Source organism: Cervus elaphus, chromosome 30 (assembly GCF_910594005.1).
Source record: "Cervus elaphus chromosome 30, mCerEla1.1, whole genome shotgun sequence".
Taxonomy (NCBI): domain Eukaryota; kingdom Metazoa; phylum Chordata; class Mammalia; order Artiodactyla; family Cervidae; genus Cervus; species Cervus elaphus.
Genome location: NC_057844.1, coordinates 4,520,430 through 4,530,959, shown reverse-complemented (window position 1 = coordinate 4,530,959; position 10,530 = coordinate 4,520,430). Strand labels below are relative to the sequence as shown.

At 40.9% G+C, this 10,530-nt stretch overlaps 1 protein-coding gene across 5 annotated transcripts in view; it reads right to left on the bottom strand.

Moving 5' to 3' along the window:
• DIAPH3 (diaphanous related formin 3) overlaps nt 1–10,530 on the bottom strand; it is a 530,827-nt gene that overhangs the window by 20,692 nt on the left and 499,605 nt on the right. The window lies entirely within an intron of this gene.

Sequence of the window (10,530 nt, the reverse complement as noted above, 5' to 3'; positions counted from 1 at the left end):
ACTTCCAGAAAAACATCTATTTCTGCTTTTTTGACTGTATGGATCACAATAAGCTGTGGAAAGAGATGGGAATATCAGACCACCTGACCTGCCTCTTGAGAAACCTGTATGCAGGTCAGGAAGCAACAGTTAGAACTGGACATGGAACAACAGAGTGGTTCCAAAAAGGAAAAAGTCCATCAAGGCTGTATATTGTCACCCTGCTTATTTAACTTATATGCAGAGTACATCATGCGAAATATTGGGCTGGATGAAGCACAAGCTGGAATCAAGATTGCTGGGAGAAATATCAATAACCTCAGATGTGCAGATGACACCACTCTTATGGCAGAAAGTGAAGAACTAAAGAGCCTCTTGATGAAAGTGAAAGAGGAGAGTGAAAAAGTTGGCTTAAAGCTCCACATTCAGAAAACTAAGATCATGGCATCCGGTCCCATCACTTCATGGCAAATAGATGGGGAAACAGTGGAAACACTGTCAGACTTTATTTTTTGGGGCTCCAAAATCACTGCAGATGGTGATTGCAGCCATGAAATTAAAAGATGCTTACTCCTTGGAAGGAAAGTTATGACCAACCTAGACAGCATATTAAAAAGCAGAGACATTACTTGGCCGACAAAGGTCCGTTTGGTCAAGGTTATGGTTTTTCCAGTGGTCATGTATGGGTGAGGGTTGGACTATAAAGAAAGCTGAGCACTGAAGAATTGATGCTTTTGAACTGTGGTGTTGGAGAAGACTCTTGAGAGTCCCTTGGACTGCAAGGAGATCCAACCAGTCCATCCTAAAGGAGATCAGCCCTGGGTGTTCATTGGAAGGACTGATGCTGAAGCTGAAACTCCAATAGTTTGGCCACCTGATGCGAAGAGCTGACTCACTGCAAAAGACCCTGATGCTGGGAACGATTGAGGGCAAGAGGAGAAGGGCATGACAGAGGATGAGATGGCTGGAAGGCATCACCGACTCAATGGACATGAATTTGTCCAGCTGGTGATGGACAAGGAGGCCTGGCGTGCTGCGATTCATGGGGTCGCAAAGAGTCAGACACGACTGAGCGACTGAACTGAACTGAATGTTTAAGGACTTATTAGGTGCCCGTCTGTATGATGTGTTTTACAGGAGTCATCATACAATCTAATCGAGTGAGATGTTGATTCTCCCCATTTCACAGAGGAGGAAGGGATGCATTGAGAGGTTAAGAAACTTGCCCAAGGTCAGGAGCAACCTGAGGGTAGAGCTCAAATTCAAGTAGAATTGAAACCAGATTCAGCTCCAGGCTTCAAACTATAGCACTGTTATCTAACTGAAAAAGAAAGAAAAAAGCTATAAATGCTGAAGGAGAAGCATACAGTATTCCTGTATTAGCAGAAGGAACCAAAAGGAACTATGAGACGCTTCACTTTTACCAATATTATCTCTGACAAATAATTTAAAAATTTATTGAGCTCTCTAGTTAGAACCAGGAATATATTTTTCCAGGGTTTTTGCTTGTGTAGTACGAAGTACTGCCTATATTTAAAATTGCAACATAACTAGTTATTCATAGAAGAAGAAAAATCTATGGCCCAGATTCACTAATATGTTAGAAAATACATAAAGCTAGTTATTTTGACATATAAACCAGAGGCTAGTGACGAAACCATACAGTGCCGGGAGCAGGATCTGTGCTCTTCTCACCTCATGGTGCTGAGACGGGTGCTCTGCGGGCAGTAGGTTGTACTGTGTGAGAGTTACGCTCAAGGGGGCAGAGGCTATGCTGCCTCAATTCCTGGCATTATGTAGGATCCAAGAGGGACAACATGTGTTCATTCACTGAGTTCAAAAGTATGAACAGTGGGTGCATTACGCTAGGTGTCTGGAGTGCAGCAGGAATACGCAGACACAGCTCCTGCCTTCAGGAAGCCTACAACCTAACCACCTTGATATATCTATATTTCCCTATCATCTATCTGTCTATCGATATAACAAGGAGAAATAGCAAGAACTGCTTAAAAAGCGTTCTGAGCTGTCAATTACGCCTCTCATTTTTTAAATGCATTATTGAATTTGGTATCTGTTATGATGTCTTTTAGCACAATTAGGATCTGTGCCTCTTAATACACACAAACGCTTAAGTCCTGTGGGTGTGTTAGATTTCAGAAGAGAATGCTTATAGTAGAGGGGAGGGGATGTCCCTTCTGGCAGATGAGAAGTGACAGGAACACAAGCAGAAGGTAACAGATCCTGGTTAGAGAACGTTTTCTAAGGAGACCCAATAAATGAGGCCATTTGGGGGGTGGATGGAAAGGGGAGATGGGAGAGAAAAAAGAGGCTATGGAGGGATGCAGGAAAGGAGCCAACCAAATCGGGGAGAGCTCACAGAGAGTGAACTGGGCCGGATCTGAGGAGCAACAACACATGCAGAAGGAGATGGATTCGGAATCAGGATTTCTGAGTCCCAGGCACTGTGGCTCCAGATGCAGAGGAGCACAGCGCGGCCGCCACTGCTTCTCCTGCAGTTAAAGCTCTGTCTCCTCGTGGGCACGGCTGTGTTAACAGGGAGCAGAGCGACCTGGATCCACTGCCCCACCCGGGCCTCTCTTGAGAGACTGGTGTTCCAGGTTCCATTCTCTGCGGTCAGTGTGGAATCAGGTCACAGTGTTCCTGCACAGAGGCGACTCCCCAGGAAGCGCCCCCGGCCCGCCTCGCTCATCCTCATTGCATCCTCTTCTTTTCCTTCTGCATTTACCAGAAGCATGATGGGTTTGTATAACTTACTATTAATGTATGCCTTCTCCACTACATTCCACCAGACATCTCTCAGTGGGTCTTAGTCAAATGCTAACGCTGCTGCCACCTCCATGCACCATGCCTCTGTGTGCTGGACACAACGAGGGTGCGGCTTCAGTAACTGCCCCACGCCACTCTCTGGGAAGCTGCTGCCGACAGCCCCATTACACAAGAAGAAAACTGAGGCCACGAGGTCGGCCACTGTTAGACCGTGATGATGCTCCTGGCTCTGCAACTGTGAGTCTTCCCACTCTCCTAGAGAGGCAATGATGACTGCCTCGGGCAGATTAAAGGCCCTTGTGTTGGGGGCAAGGTTAGCTTAACCCCCTCCACTGCCATCTCTGCAGATTTGGTTTTAGCTGAGCTTACTGCCACAGAACAACCTTTCCATTTATCAAGCTGTAGGCTCACTGACTCGTTTGTTCTTCAGAGTTACATGAAAGAGAACCATCAGCAATTGCCCTGGCTCATCCGGTTAGCTGCAAACTCCACGTCTGTGGTGAGTTGGGTCAGAGGGCGCTCTCTTATGGGGTCATGGGTGGTGGTGGTTTAGTCGCTCAGCTGTGCCCAACTGTTGCGACCCCATGGACTGCAGCCCACAGGCTCCTCCGTGCATGGGATTCTCCAGGCAAGAGTACTGGAGATAAGCCAAACCTACACAGGATGTTTATGACAAAAACACATACGAAAGTGCTCAGCTGAGCAGAGACCACCACACTGTATGCCATCACTGGGCCCACTCATCACAACTCTTGATGTGTTTCACCCTCTTTGATGGTTACAGCAGGAAGATTAGTAACATGGCCCCTGAGGTCATGTAACTGAGTAAAGACTGAGCCACAGATGCCTTAATTAACAGAATAACTGATCAAGCAAGATATGTCTTCCAATGTAAAAAACACAAACTCACTTCTAATATTTTCAGTATAACCTATTTCATCAGTGAACTGGCTTATGCTTACATGTGGTATCATTAAATTCATGATTAAAGTGATAAACGCAGTCATGCATATTTATGTGTTAACTTTCTGGGAATAGGTAGGTGGATATCCAAATTTTGACTATATCTGATGAGAGTGGCAGTGATACCACTTATGAATTATAGCTCTTTGTTATTTAAAATAATCTTCTTAAAGCATGGTAACAGCAAGACATTTAAGAATCAAATTTAAGGATCTCAGGGCCTCTAGTTATTAAGAAATTAAGAAAAGCTTTTTTTTTTTTTTTAAGTGGTGTGGGGGAGACACGCTTGGGGTAGAAAGGAGATGTTTCTTCCTTAGAGCCAGAGAAATATTTCACATTTTTGTAAAATGTTGGTGCTTTTCTTAGTGACTTCCTTCAACTATCCTGAAAGAGACATATCTATGGCTTTTTTTTTTTTTTGAGTAGTAACTAACATATTATGTTCATGAATAAACTGAGAACGAGGAAACAGACTAAGAAGAACCATTGAAACTAATTAAATACAAGCACTCTTGTTCTTGTATTCTTGCCTTTTCCAAGTGTCTTCCTGATTCTCCTTGGCTATCAAATACAGGTCTCAAAGAAGCAGGTGTGTGGACACATTAGCACACATGGCATTCATTTAATCCTCCTGTGAGGTGGTTATTGTTTATTTCCATTTACCAACAAGGAGATTGAGCCCAGGCGGTGAGTGGGTCACTCTGTGGCCGAGCAAGGAAAGGCAGAGGCAGATGAACACGTAAGTCCCCGTGTCTCACATGGCACCCTGCCGCTATCTTTGGGGTCACAGATTAGCCGATCTGCTGAAGGGGTGCTCTGTACTGTAGATGTGGCTGCCTACTATGAAGAGAGATGGCAAAGTGGTATCGCTGGTATTTGTGTAGGAAAAAAAAAAATACAGTGGAGCTGCAGGAGATCAAAGGAGCTACGAGCTTAAAGACTTTGTAGGAAAAGAGTCTCAGGGAGAAAAAAGGCAAAGTTTTGCTGATCATAACTTTTGCTTTTATGGGGAATATATGTGGGATCTGATACATTTATTCTAAAATTACCTTGTTTCTCTTTTATTTGCTTTAATCTGAGATGAATGAAAATCTATATTCAAAGTTAACATTTCAGTAACTAAGAACTGAAAATCCCCAAATAAAATGTGCCACTACCTGTGGCTTTATGTCACCTAGACTCAGCTTTGTCATTCACAAGAGGAACACTTTTCTAAGATCCTTTTCCATTCTAAAGTCCTTTGATACAATGAAGAAAATAAAATTACACAAAAAATAATGTGATAAAAGATTTGTTAGTAGAATCTCCTATAGGAGAAAGAAGTAGATAAACCACAGAAAATGTGATGCTCAGCCTTTCACCCTTTCTTCTGAAAGGAAGGAACATGCAGGAGCCCGATTTCAGATGCTATGATGACAGAGCATTTCTAAGCGGTAAATCTGCCCATTGCTGCTGGCTGCATTTAGCACCATGGAGATGCCGTGTATGCTTCTTATCTTATATAGTAAGAACAACATCACAAAGGCTATCTAGTCACACTGATGTTCTACTTGAAAAAGAAAAACAGCCACAGGTGGTTGCCAGCAGGAGTCCTCACAGATTCTAATAAAATAAACAGGAAAATGATGAAGCACTTTGGGCTCTTCAGGGAAAAGTTGCTGATATTTAATAAATTCAAGGATCTTTTTTTTCCCATTGAAATAATGTAAAGAATGCTTTCATTGGCAAAACAGGGCATTCACTTTTAACATATTTTGCAGACATTTCCTTTGTTGCGCCAAATACAGTGTCTGATAAACTTTGGGCTAGAGGTACAGAAAATTTTGTAGACCAGGAAGGCTTCTGCCTCGTCGGTGCCAGAGGTTTATCACAGTTAATACATCCAGGTGAGCACATTCTAAAGCAGATCCCATCACACACCCTCAGGCAAAACCATGTGCACCAAAGCATTGCAGAAACAGCCTTCAGAAGTAGAACAGAGCAGTGGCACAACAATGAAAAACATTGCAAAGACCAGAACCTTTCATGATCTTTGACAAGTGGTGGTATATAAAACGGTAACAACTTCAGAGCCATGCGGGTGCTGGGGGTTCATGTAAAAGCAGCATCCCTTTCTCTTTGTCTGCTCTTAGTGGAGCCTCCGCATAGTGAGTGAGTCTAGACCAAAAGGCAATATTAAAAACAAAAGGTTAGAGATCATCATGGGACATTAATTATGCAAAAGAAGGCAAACTGAATTTAATCAGAAGCAGCAGACTCAGGGCAGGAAGAATCTTCTCTCTTTGACAGAAGCAGTTAGGGAAACATTTATGGTAATACCACAGCATCTGCTGATTACAGTCAGAGCTGCAGGACACCAGCGTTAAATCACTGAGCCGTCCTGACAGCTCCTGGGTACTCAAGTCACATCGAACAGAAATTTACAGTGAAATTCATCCAAGTCTAAAAATCAGCCAGCATGTTTAAACCAGAGAGAAGTAACTTAGTTTGGATTTAAAAAAAAAAAAAAATAACAATTTTAAAAGGAAATTACAGCTGATAAAACTTTTGATCTACTATATGTCCTCAACAAGTATATATTTTAAAAGAACACATGAATTTTTAGATCCGCTAATGTACTTTGAGATAATAAGGTTTTGAAATTGGAGAAAGAATTTTATAAGGTCAAAAATATAAGAAGTAGAGTTTTAACCCTTTTTACGAAAAGGACAAAATCTGACATCTCAGTGCTTTGAAATGATGTATCTAAAGGATTCAGTACATAATTAATTAGAATAATAATTTTTGAACAATTAACTTGGTTGCTAAGCAAATATAAGTAAAACTAAAAGCTCACAGAAATAATGAACTACAATGCAGTGTAACATTAGGATGATTATTCTATAAAATGCCTATAGAAAGACAGATATTACCCATCTGGGAGTTACTAAAATGATAATTAAAAGACTAATGAGCTTCTATAGATATTATTAACTAAAACTGTCATACTTAGGTGTCTCAATGGTCTTTCTAGTGGTCAAAACCACAAAGATTTTAAATTTTAATCTTTGAATGACCCAGGAGCCCAGAGAACAAAACACTGAATTCAAATCTTCTGAGACTAAAATTCACAAAAGTAAATGTCTCATATTTTATCCAAAATCAACACCAAAGATATTCTTTCCCCAGTTGCTTTGGGAGCTCAACTAAATATTATTCATAATGCAAGAGATTAAGGGGAAGGGAAACAAAATACTTTAAAATGACTATTTTTGAAGGAAGTCATTGAAACTCTAGTCACAAGGGATGCCTCTATTGTTGTTTTTTCCTCAGTCAGATAAACTGCTTAAAAATATGTTTGCTTCAGTTAATCACTACCACAGTATTCATCTGCAATTTCAAAAGCTGAACTTCTTCCTAAACACATTAAAAATGTCTCTAGACCTCTATTTATAGACATAACCTATTGATGGTAAAAATGCAACTGAGTAGTTGAAAACAGACAAAAAACTGAAAAGGTCAAAATATGGATCCACTGAAAATTTCAGCTTCACAAGTAAGTCAATATGTAATTGAATAAGGAATTAATGAATCTTTTTTGTGCACCTATATGTATGTATGTATGAGCTACAGAGTTACATACCACCAAGAAGTTGGAGGTACTGCTGCTGGTCTGAAAGGGATCACGGACAAAAGAAGTGCTTATTTGGCTCACTTTTTCGTCTTAGGGAAGTACCAGGTGAGTTGTACACACAACAAATGCACTAGGATTTCAGAGGAGTGAGGTCTACCTGTAGATAGTTTATGTGAAGGCAGGCTTCACAATGGCAGGGACTTAGTTGAGCTTTGCAGTAATAACAGCACTAAGACACTTCAGAAACAATTTGCAGGGTATCCCTCTTAAGGGGAAATCTACTAAAAATTATTATAAAAGTTCCATCTAGTAGATCTTAAGGTTCAGGACAAGTGACACTCATGTAGATGAACATACGAAGACAATCAAGACAACGTAACGTGTCACTGAATACTAACTTTTTTAACATCAAATTGTGTCAGGGATGCCACACAGAAAACATTCTTCTAATGGTGCCTGACCCAATAACAGCTGTCTCCATAGAAGGGGTTACAGACTAGTCGACTCTCAGGCACCAAAGGAAAGCAAAGATTGTGCGAGAGACAAACTTGAAACTCTTGTTATAGAAAGTTAAAGATTTCAAGAACTTACCAACTTCCTTCTTTTGTTCCAGTAAAGTCTCTTCAAAGGACACAAATATTCTGGGGAAGTTTAAATATAGGGCAGCAAATTAAGAGGGTTGGAACAGACTGAGGAAAGAGGCATTCAGCCGGTTGGAGAGAAAAGGGTGAGCCTCCAGAATCTTGTCTGGAGGACAGCAGACCCCGGTGATCCATCGCACTCTGTCCCCTCCGGTACCCACACAAGGAAGGAATGAATGAGCTGGGGAAGCGGGAAGCACAGGTGGCATGGTAAAAACAGACAAAGGTGCTAAAGGGGGCTGCACTAAAATAAAAAACAAAGGGAGCAGTCATTACAGACAGATGGCGGCTAATAGAGAGGAAAGCTGGGTCAGACAGCTACCTGCAGCACACTATCTGGTGCTCCAGAATCAGCGGAGAAACTTCCCTCCTCCTGGGAAGGAACAGAATCCTGGGTAAGGAATGAGGAGAGCTCTTCTGTAAGTTTGGGTGGAGATGGCCATGTGTCACAAGTTCATTCCTATGTAGATTCTGACAGCAGAAGTGGGGGAACAGGTTGATTTTAAGGTAGGCATGCTCAGCAGACTAAGGAAACAACTGTACAAAGCAGTAAAGATAGAAAGCATGCAAGCGGGCTTGTGTGAGTCACTTAGACGCGTCCAGTGCTTGTGGCCCCATGGACTGTAGCCCGCCAGGCTCCTCTGCCCATGGGATTCTCCAGGCAAGAGTAGTGGAGAGGGCTGTCATTTCCTTCTGCAAGTGGGGCTTGGAGCAAACTTATCACAGAAGAGAAAACTGAAGAAACTCAGACAATATTTATTAGCCTCCAGGACATTTTTAATCCCAACAAAGTAACCACTCTTTCCAGACAGTATTAAGTATAGACATTGAGAACTGGAACATCATCAACTCCAATGGCATTTTGCCCAAGAGGAAACTAAGGCCCAGGAAGATTGACTCATGGGTCCTCGACTGGTTATTAAAGGAGGGTAACATGATGGTTAAATAGCTCCCACCTTTGGGGTCAGGCCAAATGAGGTTTAAACCTTAGATCTTACTCCATTAAATGTTTATAATTCAGTTTAATTTCATTTGTCTGTAGGTACTTTATTCCATGACACACATTGCAGGGTTCTCCCTGTATGTTTCAATGTGTACTTATACTCTGCTCTTTCCTCAGGGGTAGTAGGCAAGAAATACCAAGCTTGGAGGACACGGATGTAGAACCTTGGGCCAAATGACTAACTAGGCAAGTCAGTGAAAGAAGCTTGGCCTACATGCAGTTCTTGTTGCTGGGACACATTACATTTGCCCATTGATATAATTTCCCCTGTATTGCAATTCTACATAGAAGAGGAATTTATTTATTTACTTAATGTAATGAAAATACTGCACATTTGTACCAGTGTTGCTTTCTGCTATTTTTCATTACAACTGCATAGTGTTGCAGCTATATTATGGGTTAAATAGACTCTTGAGGGCTAGCCTGGGAAGGTACCCATCATTTATAACATTTATAACATTTATAACATTGTTTCTGTGGGAAATTGCTTTGCTAGTTTCAAAACAACTGATTTAAAAATTAACTTTGGGAATACAACTGGTTTCAAAGTAGAAGACTGTATCTCAACATTTCATGTAATTGGTTACTTAATTCATGCATTGAAGAAACAGGAACAGATTGCCTACTATACACTTACCAGTCATGGTGCTAGGGCTGGGAATGCAAAAGAGAAGAAGGTCCTAAACCTTGAGGCACTCAAGGCACTCAGGAAGAGGACTGCTGGATCCTATAGTAGATCTAGTTTTAGTTTTATAAGGAACCTCTATACCACTGTTCTCCATAGTGGCTGTACCAATTTACATTTCTATCAACAGTGTAGAAGAATTCCCTTTTCTCCACTTCCTCTCCAGCATTTATTGCTTGTAGATTTTCTGATGATGGCCATTCTGACTGGTGCGAGGTAATATCTCATTGCAATTTTGATTTGCATTTCTCTAGTAATTAGCAATATTGAGTGGCATTCTTTTCATATGCCTCTTGACCACCTGTATGCCCTCTCTGGAGAAATGTCTATTTAGGTATTCTATTTTTTGATTGTGTGTGTGTGTGTGTTTTATATTGAGTTGCATGAATTATTTGTAAATTTGGGAGACTAATTCTGCATCATTTGCAAATATTTTCTCCCAGTCTGTGAGCTGTCTTTTTGTTTTGTTTACAGTTTCCTTTGCTGTGCAAAAGCTTGTAAGTTTGATTAGGTCCTGGCTATTTTTGTTTTTATTTCCATTACTCTAGTAGATGGCTTGAAAAAGATATTGCTGTGATTTATGTCAGAGAGTGTTTTGCCTATCTTTTCTTCTAAGAGTTTTATAGTATTTGGTCTTACATTTAGATCTTCAATCCATTCTGAGTTTATTTTTGTGTATGGTATTAAAGAATGTTCTAATTTCATTTTTCTTACATGTAGCTGTCCAGTTTTTCCAGCACCATTTACTGAAGAGACTGTCTTTCCTCCATTGTTTAGTCTTTGTTGTAGATTAATTGACTAAAGGTACATGGATGTATCTATGGGCTTTCTCTCGTTCCAATGAACTATATTTCTGTTT